Source organism: Littorina saxatilis, linkage group LG2 (genome assembly GCF_037325665.1).
Source record: "Littorina saxatilis isolate snail1 linkage group LG2, US_GU_Lsax_2.0, whole genome shotgun sequence".
NCBI lineage: Eukaryota > Metazoa > Mollusca > Gastropoda > Littorinimorpha > Littorinidae > Littorina > Littorina saxatilis.
In genome coordinates, this window is record NC_090246.1 from 93887876 (window position 1) to 93904726 (window position 16851).

Genomic DNA, 16851 nt, shown 5'->3' on the forward strand with positions numbered 1-16851 from the left:
GTGTATATATCTACTGTTAGGCAGTGAGACTAGGTCACTTTAGGAGAGTGTATATATCTACTGTTAGGCAGTGAGACTAGGTCACTTTAGGAGAGTGTATATATCTACTGTTAGGCAGTGAGACTAGGTCACTTTAGGAGAGTGTATATATCTACTGTTAGGCAGTGAGACTAGGTCACTTTAGGAGAGTGTATATATCTACTGTTAGGCAGTTAGACTAGGTCACTTTAGGAGTGTATATATCTACTGTTAGGCAGTGAGACTAGGTCACTTTAGGAGAGTATATCTACTGTTAGGCAGTTAGACTAGGTCACTTTAGGAGAGTGTATATATCTACTGTTAGGCAGTGAGACTAGGTCACTTTAGGAGAGTATATCAACTGTTAGGCAGTGAGACTAGGTCACTTTAGGAGAGTATATCTACTGTTAGGCAGTGAGACTAGGTCACTTCAGGAGAGTGTGTATATCTACTGTTAGGCAGTGAGACTAGGTCACTTTAGGAGAGTGTATATATCTACTGTTAGGCAGTGAGACTAGGGCACTTTAGGAGAGTATATCAACTGTTAGGCAGTGAGACTAGGTCACTTTAGGAGAGTGTATATATCTACTGTTAGGCAGTGAGACTAGGTTACTTTAGGAGAGTATATCTACTGTTAGGCAGTGAGACTAGGTCACTTTAGGAGAGTATATCTACTGTTAGGCAGTGAGACTAGGTCACTTTAGGAGAGTGTATATATCTACTGTTAGGCAGTGAGACTAGGTTACTTTAGGAGAGTATATCTACTGTTAGGCAGTGAGACTAGGTCACTTTAGGAGAGTATATCAACTGTTAGGCAGGGAGAATAGGTCACTTTAGGAGAGTGTATATATCTACTGTTAGGCAGTGAGACTAGGTCACTTTAGGAGAGTATATCTACTGTTAGGCAGTGAGACTAGGTCACTTTAGGAGAGTGTATATATCTACTGTTAGGCAGTGAGACTAGGTCACTTTAGGAGAGTATATCTACTGTTAGGCAGTGAGACTAGGTCACTTTAGGAGAGTATATCTACTGTTAGGCAGTGAGACTAGGTCACTTTAGGAGAGTATATCTACTGTTAGGCAGTGAGACTAGGTCACTTTAGGAGAGTATATCTACTGTTAGGCAGTGAGACTAGGTCACTTTAGGAGAGTGTATATATCTACTGTTAGGCAGTGAGACTAGGTCACTTTAGGAGAGTGTATATATCTACTGTTAGGCAGTGAGACTAGGTCACTTTAGGAGAGTGTACGGTCATAATAAAACAACTCACATGACTGTGATTTTCATGTGTGAGTAAGAACGTATTTTAAGGGGCCAATGGGATGTTTACTCGAAAGAAAAATCGTCAAGAAGAAGAAAAAGAAGAAGACGAAGAGGTGAACAACTTGATCATTCGAAACCGCTTTTGCCAGGAAACCTCAAAGAGCCACCTGTTTAATTACGCAGTCAGAGTTGTAATTTTAAAGTTTGGCTGGACTGAATTAGTCTGGGATTCTCATGCTTTGTCTAATTCATTTAATTAAACACGAGGCACAAATCCAGAGATGGGAACCCGGCGGTCTGGAAGAGTTCGGCTGAGGTGCCAAGACAGTAAACCTGTCAGTAGACTGCCTGATTCGAATGGAGAATGATTCTCAACGTGTTGTATTTCACCTCGAAATCACCCTCTGTTTCTGTTACACAATGGACAGTATATGGACAATTGGACTATGGCATTAATGTAGACAATTGAGATTTGGTATTATGTAGACAATTGACATTTGGTATCATGTATACAATTGACATTTGGCATTATGTATACAATTGACATTTGGTATTATGTAGACAATGGACATATGGCATAGATGCAAAGAATTGATATTTAGCATTATATAGACAATTGACATTTTGTATTATGTAGACAATGGACATTTGGCATTATGTAGACAATTGACATTTGGCATTAATGTAGACAATTGAGATTTGGTATTATGTAGACAATTGACATTTGGTATCATGTATACAATTGACATTTGGCATTATGTATACAATTGACATTTGGTATTATGTAGACAATGGACATTTGGCATTATGTAGACAATTGACATATGGCATAGATGCAAAGAATTGATATTTAGCATTATATAGACAATTGACATTTTGTATTATGTAGACAATGGACATTTGGCATTATGTAGACAATGGACACTTGGTATAATGTAGACAATTGACATTTGCCGTTATATAAACAATTGACATTTGACATTGTGTAGACAATAGACATTTAGTATTATGTAGACAATTGGTATTATGTAGACAATGGACATTTGCCATAATGTAGACAATTGACATTTGGCATTATGTAGACAATGGACATTCAGAAAAAGACTGATTCTCAACTTGTTCACTGTTTACACTCCATGGGCTACCGAGCACCTCGAGTGTTATCTATGATAAGCTATATCATCTTTTCAACAGGGGTCGTAGATTGGCGATTGGGGCGCCGTCTTGCTGTGTGCGTTTTGTCGAAGGTTCGAACACCAATAGACGATTTTCGGAAATAACTCCGTCGGGTTTGTATAGGTTGTTGTTTTCTTCGGAAACCTCTACCAAACATTGGAGGGGCCAATCACTAGCGAGTGTTGTACATGAAACACGTGGACGGAATTCTTCTAAAGGGACAGGAAGGGTAGTTTTGGGGGATTTGCTCAAGTTGACTTTACTGTACACACTGGTTAGTATTAGTGCGTATCACCTCCCCCCCCCCTCCTCCCGTGCACCTCCTCTTAACCCCGTACCGCAGTGTAGATTTACTACGAAACGAAGACAACTCAAAAAACATGTTAACACAAAATGATGTCAGTCGAAACAGCTCCGACAGCAACAACATCACCACGCTCACACACACACACACACACACACACACACACACACACACACACACACACACACACACTCTCACTCACACACACAAACACACACACTCACACACACACACACACTCACACACACACACACTCACACTCACACACACAAACACACACACACGAACACACATACACACACACACACACACACACACACACACTCACACTCACACACACAAACACACACACACACACACGAACACACATACACACACACACACACACACACACACACTGCTCTGCTCGGCTCTGTTTTATCACCCTCCCTATAACTAAAATACTCTGTCATCCCACTCAGCCAAGCACGTGCAACACAGTATGGACAGTGCGTTGAGAGGTATTGACGCTGTTTTATGCTTTTTCCACCAACATTGAGTTCCGGCTCCCCGCTGTCTCTCGGTCGAAGAAAAACTACTTGCCTTGAGAGTAATGAATGAATCCAATTAGAGATGGGCTGGAGCACGACATCTTCTTTTAGAAAAACAAAACAGTAACATTAAATACCTCTGCTGCGGAACACTGTTTTAGGTACAGTTTTCCCACGTACTCCCTTCCCCGGCCCCAAAGAAAAACAAGTCGCGTAAGGCGAAAATACAATATTTAGTCAAGTAGCTGCCATTTTTCAGCAAGACCGTATACTCGTAGCATCGTCAGTCCACCGCTCATGGCAAAGGCAGTGAAATTGACAAGAAGAGCGGGGTAGTAGTTGCGCTAAGAAGGATAGCACGCTTTTCTGTACCTCTCTTTGTTTTAACTTTCTGAGCGTGTTTTTAATCCAAACATATCATATCTATATGTTTTTGGAATCAGGAACCGACAAGGAATAAGATGAAAGTGTTTTTAAATTGATTTGGACAATTTAATTTTGATAATAATTTTTATATATTTAATTTTCAGAGCTTGTTTTTAATCCGAATATAACATATTTATATGTTTTTGGAATCAGCAAATGATGGAGAATAAGATAAACATAAATTTGGATCGTTTTGAAAATTTTTATTTTTTTTTTACAATTTTCAGATTTTTAATGACCAAAGTCATTAATTAATTTTTAAGCCACCAAGCTGAAATGCAATACCGAAGTCCGGGCTTCGTCGAAGATTACTTGACCAAAATTTCAACCAATTTGGTTGAAAAATGAGGGCGTGACAGTGCCGCCTCAACTTTCACGAAAAGCCGGATATGACGTCATCAAAGACATTTATCAAAAAAATGAAAAAAACATTCGGGGATTTCATACCCAGGAACTCTCATGTCAAATTTCATAAAGATCGGTCCAGTAGTTTAGTCTGAATCGCTCTACACACACACACACACACACACAGACAGACAGACAGACGCACATACACCACGACCCTCGTTTCGATTCCCCCTCGATGTTAAAATATTTAGTCAAAACTTGACTAAATATAAAAATCAGGGAGACTTAACCTTTGCCGTGCTTCCTGGGTTCACACAAACCCATACTTTTAAAGAGTAGTAGTGACTGTAACTATTCCTCTGCCGACGGCGCGGGTTCTGCTACACCCATAATTACCAAAGCGGCGGAACAGTGTCTGTCTGCCTGTTTCTCTACAAGAGACTGTCTGTCTCTCTGTCTGTCTGTCCGTATCTCCCTGTCTGTATGTCTGTTGTCAGTTGCTCTGTCTGTCTGTCTGTCTATCCGTCTATCTGTCTATCCGTCTATCTGACTGTCTGTCTATCTCACTGTCTGTCTCTGTCTCTCTCTCTGTCTCTCTCTGTCTCTGTCTCTGTCTCTCTCTCTTAGTCTCTCTCTCTGTCTCTCTCTCTTAGTCTCTCTCTCTCTGTCTCTCTTTCTTAGTCTCTCTCCCTCTCTCTTTCTTAGTCTCTCTCTCTCTCTTTCTTAGTCTCTCTCTCTCTCTTTCTTAGTCTCTCTCTCTCTTTCTTAGTCTCTCTCTCTCTTTCTTAGTCTCTCTCTCTCTTTCTTAGTCTCTCTCTCTCTCTTTCTTAGTCTCTCTCTCTCTCTCTTTCTTAGTCTCTCTCTCTTTCTTAGTCTCTCTCTCTTTCTCTCTCTCTTTCTTAGTCTCTCTCTCTCTCTCTCTTTCTTAGTCTCTCTCTCTCTCTCTCTTTCTTAGTCTCTCAGTCTCTCTCAGTCTCTCCCCCCCCCCCTCTCCCTCCCCCTCTCCCTCCCCTGCAAGAGGTCGGTGAAGGGAGAAACTCGATGCACCCACTGAAGTAGCGCTGTGGGTTTCCCTGAACCCACCCCGTCGTTAGAGAAATAAACGGTAAAAACCCTCTTTCAAATGTATGGGTTCAGACAAACCCGCATCGTCGTTAGAGAAATAAACGGTAAAAACCCTCTTTCAAATGTATGGGTTCAGACAAACCCGCATCGTCGGGCGTGTGTAGTCAAAAGCGGCATCCGGCAAAGGTTAAAATTGAGTGAATTTACTGTTTATGACTTGGAACAGAACATTTGAAATCGTTACAGGGAGCAAGGGTTTTTTTTTTTAATTTTTTTTTTAGGGCGTTTCACCGTAGGCTGAATGATGTTCTTTAAAATGGATTTGTTTTAAAAGGCTTTAATTTGAAATGATGTTTTTTGTTCTCCTTCTTGTGGAGATTGAAGTGTGTGTGTGTGTGTGTGTGTGTGTGTGTGTGTGTGTGTGTGTGTGTGTGTGTGTGTGTGAATGTTTGTGCGTGCCTGCGTGCGTGCGTGCGTGTAGGCGTGCAGGCATGCGTGTGCGCGCGTGAGTGTGTGTGTGTGTGTGTGTGTGTGTGTGCGTGCGTGCGTGCGTGTGCATGTGCGGGCGTTTTTTGTAAGTGTCTGATAACGCGCGAGCATGCCAATATGCGTGTGCTCTTGTGTTTATTGTCTATTTATCACGTGCTCAAAAGCAGTTTGTCACCTACGTCCAAGAAAAGCCAAACCCCACAACCAGAAGAGAGACAGAAGCATTACCCACAAAATCACACAATTGTCTCGCATTGAAACACGAAACACAGCCACAAGAGCAAATACATCCTGAAATAGCGTGACCAGATACATAAAAGACATTGAAACAACTCGGTTTGCGGGTGGAGAGAAAATAGACTAGACGCGAACAACGTCACTAAGGTCACCTCAATCTCCCCTGGTGAATGAACGGTGTTCTCATGTTTCCATTCTCCCCTAAAAATACATTGCTTTTCTTCCTACTCCGTCATTAATCAAATACTCACTCTGGAAATAATCCAGCGTAAGTTCTTTGTGATTTTGTTTAAGGCCGACATCGAATCACTCACACTCACAAATACTCGAGGCTCTGGAAATATACCAGTGTCAGTTCTTTGTGATGCTGTGTAATATGGCATTCCGTTTGTCAAATAATTATTTGGATACTTTTTCATGTTTTTTTCACCAGTTTTAGCTAAATAATCATTATTTAGAAGCTCATGTGCTAAATAAGTAATTGTTTATAAACAATGTAAAACAATTCTAAATAATTTTTTGTTTACGTAAACAATTCATTATTTACCTAAACAATTCATTGTTTACGTAAATAATTCATTGTTTACGTAAATAATGATTTATTTACGTAAACAATATATTATTTAGTCTTATATTACATTGTTTATAAAGAATCAGCAATGTTGCTAAATAAATCATTATTTACGTAAACAATGAATTATTTACGTAAACAATGAATTGTTTAGCCAACACATTTTCCATTATTTAGGGGTTTCTAGGATTCGCTTCTGAACTAAGTTTTATGTCTTTCAGTGATTACTATAATTGAATACAAGGTCTCTCCACACACTCTTATCTTAAAATAGCTGTTGTTTGGATATTATTTTATTTATTTTACAAGCCGAGTACGAAAATAACTGATCTCATACACAGTCAACGGTCAAGGTCAATTAAGGTGTTTCCCTGCCGGGAGTGTTTAGTGTTTGCATTTTCTTGCTTGAAGTTGTTGAAACACAGTTTTTTCCCCCTTATGTTCTCTGTTCTGTTTATGTCCCAACAACATGCCTGTCTTTCCATTTCTCTTCCTTTCATCGTTTCATTTCAAAGAGAAAAGTAAAAACAGCTGTGAACCGTCCGTTGAAAAACGGGAAACAATGCCTCCGACGCGTTCCGAGAAGACTCTGGAGTGACTTCCCTTGCCTCATGCACAGGCCTCATGCAAAACATTGCGATCGGGCGAGAAGCGAAAATATTCTGAGCGATTGTTACCAGAGGAGAGGCGGCGATACCACCAGAAGATTTTGGAGATTGACGGGAATGATCCGTATGACATTCTCAACCAGGTGCTGGTCAGCAAATCCGGACGATCTGCCAGAGCTGAGTTACATCAACATCGTAAATTATTTTGTGCTTGGCAAGAGTGCATACACTGTGAGCAGCTGAAAAGCTTACAACAGTTTGGATTCCTACCGACTTTTTGTCTCTGGCTGGGTGAGGGATGTCAAGTGCTACAGCCCAGAACTCTGTCATTTCTGCAAAGGTAAGAATGTGCTTTCAGTTTACAATGAATGAACGTGAGTGTTCTCTGTCTTGTGTTGCTGATATCACAAGTTGCAGTTCAGGATATTGTGTTGAGGCTTTGTCTTTGATATATTCTTCGCTTCAGTTTGTATTCTGGACTACGACAAAAGCTGTAGATAGTCTTGAATATATTTATATTTTGAAATAGCTTGCAAAATATTATATAAATTTATAATGAGCTTCATGTTCATATTCAGTTAAAAATCTGTTGTTTACTTTTCATTGTTAAGGTTATTGTAAAGCACGTTATGTGCGTCTTAGAGTTATATTCATTCGATTGACCTAGCTGAATGCTGATTTGTGCGACCTTCAATATATTTTTCAGATTCTTCATTCACAACGCCTTAATGAACCAGCACTTTCTCCTTGGATCATCGCCACTTCTGATGGCAACATACTGGCAGCACACTGTACCTGCATGGCCGGAGTTGGAGAAACCTGGCATGGCCGGAGTTGGAGAAACCTGCACACACGTCCCTTCACCTTCAAGGAGTCAGCTGTTGAGTGTGCTGTGGCAGACCGCCATTTCTGTTTGGAATCTAACAGTGAGGGGATGCTTTGTCTGCGCAAAGACCACCCATACTTTAGTCAAGTACAGTGCCAGATTGTTATGACCAGTTCCTCCTACTGCGATTTCATGGTGTGGACTACTGTGGATAAAGTTATTGTCCGAGTATTGCCTGACTGTGATTTTTGGGCAATGTGTGTGGAGAAAGCTTTGAAAGTGTTCAGACTCGCAGTTCTTCCAGAGCTAGTTGGAAACTGGCTGGACAGAGAAGCTGAGCCTCTACAAGCAGTGGATGTGAACCAGGAGCAGCTGCAAACACCAGCCGTGAAACGCAGCAAGAAACAGTGACAATGCCAGACTCGCTTGCTCATGTGTGTGGGAAAACAAACATCATGTATGACTGTACACATAGAAAGTGGCAGTAGTAAAGTTGTAGAGAGGGAGAGAATACATCGAACGCAGAAGAAGAAGAAGAAGAGAGGGAGAGAAAAGAGAGCATGTAATGTTTTAAATCACAGTTCACACTCACAGAGAAGTTATTAATTGTTCCATTCTTGTTTCATTTTATTCTTAAAGTAAAATCATGCACAGATGTACTCATGTAGACATACATTTTGTTTAGGATCACCGACCACAATACAAAATCAAGTGCTACAAGTATAAATTATGATGCATACAGGACCTTATTTTGTGATTGTTTTACATCCACTGCTGTGAATAACAAAGAATCATGAGCAGTTTGATTATCAACTTATTCAGCCAGGTATATTGTTCATTCTCCTTGTTCAATGTTTCCAGTGACACGGATTGGCTGCTTGATTTAGGGAACAAATAAGAGTGTGTGGTCCAGCGTAGTTCTGCATCAGTACAGTCAAGTAATACAGTGTTTAAATTGGCAGTGGAACTGAAAGTTAGTTTCTATTATCAACTAGTTCTGTTTTGATGACAACAAAATTGAACACATTTATTTCTGCAAAAAAGCGCACAGGTCTTTGATCATAATGAATAGTTAATGACTCACATACCCACAGTATGTTATTTCAATTTTGAACATTTAGTGAAAGTGTTCTCTTCACTTTGGCTTCATACCTGCAATACTGGTAGTGGTATGTTCAGTGTTGCTTGCAGTTGCATGTTATTGGTAGTTTAAATGTGTGCTCGCATTTCAAGTGTAGGCCATTTAATTTTTCAATGCTCCTTATCTTGTTTCCTGTGTAGCTCTTTTGAGGTTAATCAGCATAATTCAACCTTTGTCAGTTGTGTCAATACATGTCACATTTATGCAAAATGATTTCAAAGTGTACATGTTAAAGTGGTGTGTGTGTGTGTGTGTGTGTGTGTGTGTGTGTGTGTGTGTGTGTGTGTGATAGAAAGAGTGAAATCTGCTCTTGAATTGGAAGGAAATGGCAGCAGGTCAGATCATACACATGTATATTCAAATTCAAGATTCCATCCAGTGAAAACATGATAACAGACAAGAAGAGCAAACGCTCGATCGAGTCACTTTCGCAGTTCTGAATATTATATGAGGCATCAGATGGACAGGAAGAAATTGCTATTCACAACACAATACAGATGTAAATAATTTGATGTAAAGAATAATCCTATAAAGTTTGAATCAAATCCGATGAATAGTTTCAGAGATATGATATTTCAATTTTTTTCCTTCAAGACATACCTGTGACCTTGAAAAAGGTCAAAGGTCACCAAAGCAGACGTCAAAGTGTAGAGGTCACTGGGAGTCACGTTCACATAAAATTTGAGCCCGGTCACTTTTATAGTTTCCGAGAAAAGCCCAACGTTAAGTTGTGTGTTGCCGAACAGAAAAGGCTAGTTATCTCCCTTGTTTTTCTGATAACGTTCGTAAAAGGCTACAGATGTAAATACTTTGATGTAAAGAATAATCCTACAAAGTTTCAATCACATCCGATGAACTTTGTCAAAGATATAAAATGTCTAATTTTTCCTTTGACGCTGACCTGTGACCTTGAAAAAGGTCAAAGGTCAACGAAACCATCGTTAAAGTGTAGAGGTCATTGGAGGTCACGACTAAACAAAATATGAGCCGGATCGCTTTGATAGTTTCCGAGAAAAGTCCAACGTTAAGGTGGTGTCTACGGACGGCCGGCCGGACGGCCGGCCGGACGGCCGGCCGGACGGACGGCCGGCCGGACGGCCGGCCGGACAGACTAACACTGACCGATTACATAGAGTCACTTTTTCTCAAGTGACTCAAAAAACTGTTGCTACTGCTCATGTGAGACACCTGAATCAGATACATGTACAATACACCACAGTTTAATTAACACATTCTTTAAACAATGCCTTCATCTTCAAATTCAAGATTCCGTCCAGTGAAAACATAACAGAAAGACTATTGCTACTGCTCATGCTTGACATCAGAATCAGATACAATACACCACAGTTTAATTAACATATTCTCTAGTCTAAACAATGCCTTCAGTTCACGAGGCTGTGTTTATGCAGCGTCACAGCAAGAATCACATGATACCAGTGCAAACATTGACAAGCCCAGATGATACAGTGACTATTTTGTCCAGTGTTACCACTTCTTCCTCTTCCCTTGCAAACAAAAGATCAGTCAGAATATCAGAGTTCAGAATTTTGTACTTTCCACAAAGAATACCGATAACTCGTTCAACATAAATTCTCAGATTAGCTAGTTTGCGTGCTGTAAGCTGACTCTTCCCTCTTGTAAAGGCAGGGATTTTCACTTGTGCACCTCTCATAGCCACTAGTTCATTAATGTCAAATCCCCTGTCGGCCAAAATCACATCATTTTGTACAATATTGTCTAGATACCCACTATTTGCAGTGATGTGCTTGTCACTTGAAAGCCCACCCCACCCTTTAGAAATAAAAGAATTATGGCCTTGAGGTGTAATTGATATTAGGTATTTAATTGTATTGTTGTGCTTGTAGTTTGACCAGGTGAGTGCACTAGCATCAACACTGGAGGGTCTCTCAATGAATATATTTCAAAACAGTCAATAATGGACACTACTCTGCATCTTGAACACACACGGCCAGTACATGTACTGTGCAACTGACCTTGCCACGGAACGATCCAAGGGGGGCAATCTCAGTCATCTCAAAGAGGGAAATCCAAACGCAATCCGCTTTGTTCGATTTTACGGGCTTGGACGATAGAGAAAAATAAGAAAAGCAAAAGCTGGAGTCCAGTCTGGACGAAACTGCTATCAAGAACGCAGAATTAATTTCTTCTGAGTTTTTTTTTAGCCGTAAGCGCCATGTTAAACTGCTGTTCACAATGCGGCCGCAGTGAAACCAACAAAGGGGCCTCACTATGGAAGAGTTTCCTGCTCCGATAAACATGGTGCTTACGGCTAAAAAAAAACTCAGAAAAAGCAATTCTGCGTTCTTGATAGCAGTTTCGTCCAGACTGGACTCCAGCTTTTGCTTTTCTTATTTTTCTCTATCGTCCAAGCCCATAAAATCGAACAAAGCGGATTGCGTTTGGATTTCCCTCTTTGAGATGACTGAGATTGCCCCCCTTGGATCGTTCCGTGCCAAGGCCAGTTACACGGTACTGGCCGTGTGTGTTCAAGATGACTACTCTGTTCCATGGATAGGGAAGGAATTGTGGCGGTAGACTTGTCTTTATACTTCGCCTGTCTGTCCAGAAAACAAGTGGCTGCAGTCTGTGGTACATGATATGCACAGTCTCGTGAAAAACTTTGCTGGCAGTTGTTCTTGACACAGAAAAGATGTATGCCAGGTGTTGCAGAGGTGTGTTAAGGCGTATATATGCATGAATGAGAGCTTGAAACTGTGTCAGTGCTCTGCGCGAGTGTGTTGGCAAATGCCATGCAAGAAAATCAAATAATGTAACAAGTGTGAAGAAATTAGAAATCCCAGAAAAATATCGTACAGTATCGTCATTGTCCCTCAAAGAATCAAGTGTCATTTTTTTTCTTGGCAAGTTCGTCTTTAAGTTCCCGAGTTTCTAGCACCAGCCTGTTTAGTTCATCCCGTTGCTGCTTTTCTTCATCTTTAGAAATCCAGGCAAAATTGTCATAGGTTTCAGTCTGGCAGTAAGTACCGCCACAGTCACCTCTCTCGGGAAGAGGAGCAGCCAGTTCTGCTGTATCCGAAGTACCTTCACTTTCGCCATCAACAGCATCCTCTGCTAAATTAGGGTGAGAAGGAGTTGACTCACTCCCCACAAGCTTCTTCCTCTCCTTGAGTCTCTGGTACTGTCCTTGTTGGGCTGTCAGGCTGTGTCCCTGCACCGTACCCAAGTTTCAAAGTAGGTGTTTACTTCTCACAGATGGTTGCCCTGCAGAAAAAATCAAAGGCAAATGTATTGTAAATTATGGATTGGGAGTTATTTTAAAAATAAGTCACCCAAACAAAATGAATGAGTAAATCTAGACACAGATCTACCCTTTAAAACTGAACTATAAAGTTGTATCAACAATGACCATTTAGTGTTCAAATAAATTCTGATTATCAAATCCAAGTATTTCACACCTTCTCACAAGTCATGGTTTTGGGCAACCATGATAAGTTGTTATACTGAGAGTAAGTGTAAGACTGACTCACTCAGTCATAGACTGCACTCGGTGCATGGACTGACCGACTGTCTGCACACTACCATCACAACACAGCTTGCATAAAACACAGACTAACCAAGGCAGGTGAACAAAAGCATGAGTACTTACCATTGACAAAATGATCAGAGCACACGTATCTCCTAGCTGTTGATTCAAAGTTCAAATTCTTCAGCTGAAGCTGTGCCAACCATTCTCGCCCGCGTCGTGCAGTCAAATCCCTTGTCTCTTTGCCCTTTCCGTTGACAACAAATGGAACAGAAAAGAATCTTCTGTCCCTATCTCTATCTTGTCTGTTATGGCAATGTTTAACACTACAACTAGAGACCATGTCGATAAATGCGGAAGATTCAGAGTGCAGATTTCGCGTGTTGCCTTCTCGCGAGTTCCGCCGGAATGCCAGAGGCAAGGCCGGACAACTCTGCACACGACTGTGTGACGTCATCGCGTCAGAGCTCATACCAAGTTGTGTTGTGTTGTGTAACCTACAGATAAAAAAAAAAGTGTAATCATGCAGTAAGAGAAATGGAAAGAGAAAGTTTTTGTTGAGACAGAACAGAAAACTTAGGACGGAAAACTTTTTTTCAACAACTTCAAGGGAGAGAATGCAAACACTAAACACTCCCGGTTATGACCTTGACCTTTTGTTTGTTTTCGCATTCAGTTCTTTTCGTACGGCAATTTCAGCTTGTAAAATATACAAATTTACGAACATTTTCTGATAAATAATGTTTGGAGATACCTTGTATTAAATTATAGTATATACACAAAGAAAAAAAATGAAGCTTAGAAGTCAATTCTTGATTCCCCTAAATAATGAAAACTGCTTTCCCTAAACAATTCATTGTTTACGTAAATAATTCATTGTTTACGTAAATAATGATTTATTTAGCAACATTGCTGATTCTTTATAAACAATGTAATATAAGTCTAAATAATATATTGTTTACGTAAATAAATCATTATTTACGTAAACAATGAATTATTTACGTAAACAATGAATTGTTTAGGTAAATAATGAATTGTTTACGTAAACAAAAAAATATTTAGAATTGTTTTACATTGTTTATAAACAATTACTTATTTAGCACATGAGCTTCTAAATAATGATTATTTAGCTAAAACTGGCGAAAAAAACATGAAAAAGTATCCAAATAATTATTTGACAAACGGAATGCCATAGTGTAAGGCCGACATCGAATCATTCACTCTCACAAATACTCGCTCTTGAAATATAACAGCGTCAGTTATGTGTGATGCTGTTAACCCGTGATTTGTAAAAATGTAAAAACATTTTACAAATCACGTCGAACCTAAAACCGCGATTTGTAAAAATGTAAAAATATCGCATTCCACAAAGTAATGCATGCCTTTTATTATTATTATTTTTTCTTGTTTAGAGCCTCTACGCATGAGTGGTGGGGGTGGTTTTAGATCCACATCCCATTTTGGTGCAATCCCATTTTGCCACCGTCCCATTTTTTGCCCCATCCCATTTTTGCGACATTTCACAAGCCTAGCGTCATTTTACTAACATGTCACAACAATAGTGCGACATCCCATTTTGACACCATATCCCATTTGGCCGCCATGCCGTTTCACCGCCATTCCATTTTGCCCCCATCCCATTGTCGCGACATTTCACAAGCCAAGCGTCATTTTACTACCGTGTCATTACAATAGCGCGACATCCCATTTTGACACCATCCCATTGGCCGCCATCCCATTTTTGATTTATTCTTCTTGCCAAGCCTCACTATACTATTATACTGCGTTATTCAACTAGGAAGACATTCCGTTTACGCGAAATCACATTTTTGCCACAATCCAAAATGTCGCGAAATAGGGATGGCGGCGAAATGGGATGATGGCAAAACGGCATGGCGACAAAATGGAATGTGGCGCTAGTGGTATGACACGGTGGTAAAATGACACTTGGCCAGTGAAATGTCGCAAAAATGAGATGGGGGCGAAATGGGCTAACGGCTTCTTCTTCTTGGCGTTCGCAGAGGTTACACAATTACTCCAGCACTGGTGATAAATGTTGTCGTTTTCTCCAACTCCTGTCGACTGCCGTATAGTTTGGTCTGCAAGGGAGTTGGTGACGGCCACACTTCTTTTCGTTCCTCATCTAGTAAGGGACATCGCTGTAAGATGTGTTCCGCTGTTTGGTCTTCTTGACCGCAGGCACAGGTTGGTGATGGCGCCAGCTTGAACTTTCGGTTCATGTGAGCATTGAGCCTGTTGTGGCCAGTACGCAGCCTGATGAGTTTGACTTGCTGCTCTCTGGACAGTGTGTGGTAGTCATCTCTGTTTGTCCTTGGCCTCATCAATGCCTTGATGATTGTCTTCTGCTCACTAAAGCTGACACTGTTTTCAGGTTGGTCTTCCACGGCTCCTTCTTTCGCCAGCTCATCTGCCCTTTCATTTCCTGGTATCCCACAGTGTGCTGGTATCCACTGGAGGACAACTCTTCTGGTTTGTCTGACCATCTGTAATGCTTTGGCCAGCTGTGGGAGTTTGTCGTTCTCTAGGGCCTGAAGGACTGAAAGGGCGTCCGAGAGGAAGACAACTTGGTAGCAAGGGTCTGCGGAGTCCTGAACCAAGGAGGCGGCCTGCATGAGAGCTTCTGCTTCTGCTTTATAGTTTGTGCAGTGTTTGCCAGTGGCAACGCTGGAAGTAGCTGTATGTCCCCCAGGGAACTGGATGAGAATGCCTGCACCTCCATTGAGCACGGCGTTAGTTGCTGATCCATCGGTGTATACATGGATCCACGCCTCTTTTGGGTACTGTTCGTCGATCAGGGCTAAGGTGAGTGCCTGTCGAGCTGTGTCATTCTGATCTTCTCCTGAGGTAACATGTGGAACACTGGTGCAGATCTGGATGCCTGGTTTCTCTGTTGCCTTGGGGGTTTCCTCTTCTTCTTGGGTCAGAGGTAGAGTGTTCTGTGGGAGGACTTCCTTGTACTGTCGAGAAAGTCTCTTGCTCTCGTGTACAAAACTGCTCCGTTTGAGCCGGTTCTTGGTGAGGTTGCTCAGTCTGTGCTTCATGGGGTGGTCGGGTAGGCACTTGAGCTTCTCGGCCTGTACCATAGTCTTGGCTTCTCTTCTCTGACAGAGGGGTTGGATGGTGGTAAGCTTCTCCATTTCCTTGATGGGCGTGGATTTCATTGCACCAGTGATGAGTCGGAGGGCCTGGTTTTGCACACGGTCAAGGGTCTGCAGGTTTGTCTTGGCTGAGGTTGACCACGCTGTGGAGCCGTACTCGAGGTGGGGTCTGATTGTTCCCTGGTATACTGTCTTCAGTATCTTCTCGTTCGCTCCCCAGGTGGTACCTGCCAGCTTCCTGAGTATGGCTAGCTTGCGCCGGGCCTTCGTCTCTGCCTGTGCAATGTGTGGTTTCCAGGTCTGCCGTCTATCAAAGGTGACACCAAGGTACGTTGCTTCTTCATCCTCTCTCAGAGGAGTTCCACCAAGCCTAATGGTTCCGGCTTTCTGCTTTGGCGACAGTGTGAATAGGGTGGTGGAGGATTTCTCCTTGTTGATGGAGACGCACCAATCTTCTGCCCAAGCGTTCAGCCTATCTGCCGCTTGCTGCATTCTGTAGGTGGCAGTACTTGCGTGCTCCTCCTTGCACCAGATCACAAGGTCGTCTGCGTAGAGAGCAGCTTTGATCCCCTTGGGCATCTCAGACACCAGATCGTCGATGAAGAGAAGGAAGAGTGTGGGGGAGAGGACTCCGCCCTGAGGGACGCCATGACGAAGGAGGAACTTCTTGCTTTTGGTCTGGTCGACGTTAACTCTTGCCCTGCGGTTATAGAGGTAAGAGCGAATCCACTGGTACATGTTGCTGGACACGCCTTTCCTCAGCAGTTTTACAAGGAGTCCATCTTTCCAGACCTTGTCAAAGGCCTTCTGAAGATCTATCCAGGTGACGAAGACCAGCTTCTGTTCCTGAAAGGCATCTTCAACTTCTTGCGCCAGGTAAGTGACCTGATCTTCAGTGCTGCGGAACTGTCGGAATCCAGCTTGTTCAGGGGCGAGGAGGTTCCTGGATTCCAGGTACCACCTGAGGCGCTCGTTCACAATTCTCTCCAGGGTCTTCACAACACAGCTGGTGAGGCTGATTGGGCGATAGCTGGTGGCCTTCTTTGGATCCTTCCCTTTTTTTAAGATGGGGATCATGATCGCTTCTCGCCAGAGTTGTGGTAGCGATCCTTCTTGCCAGCTGCTGTTGAAGACCTCGAGTAGCTTGTTCTCTGCTGCACTACCAAGGTGGGTTAGCATCTCGTTGGTGATGCCGTCTGGGCCAGGGGACTTCTTCGCCTTTGA

General features: G+C 41.9%; 1 long non-coding RNA gene across 1 annotated transcript; it reads right to left on the bottom strand.

The window, feature by feature from the left end:
- Window positions 1-8924: 8924 nt before the first annotated feature.
- LOC138960211 (uncharacterized) lies at window positions 8925-13178 on the bottom strand. Its single transcript, XR_011453910.1, has 2 exons — window positions 12632-13178; window positions 8925-12246 (listed from the first exon to the last, which is right to left on the bottom strand). It is a non-coding gene; the product is annotated as an uncharacterized lncRNA (long non-coding RNA).
- Window positions 13179-16851: the final 3673 nt, after the last annotated feature.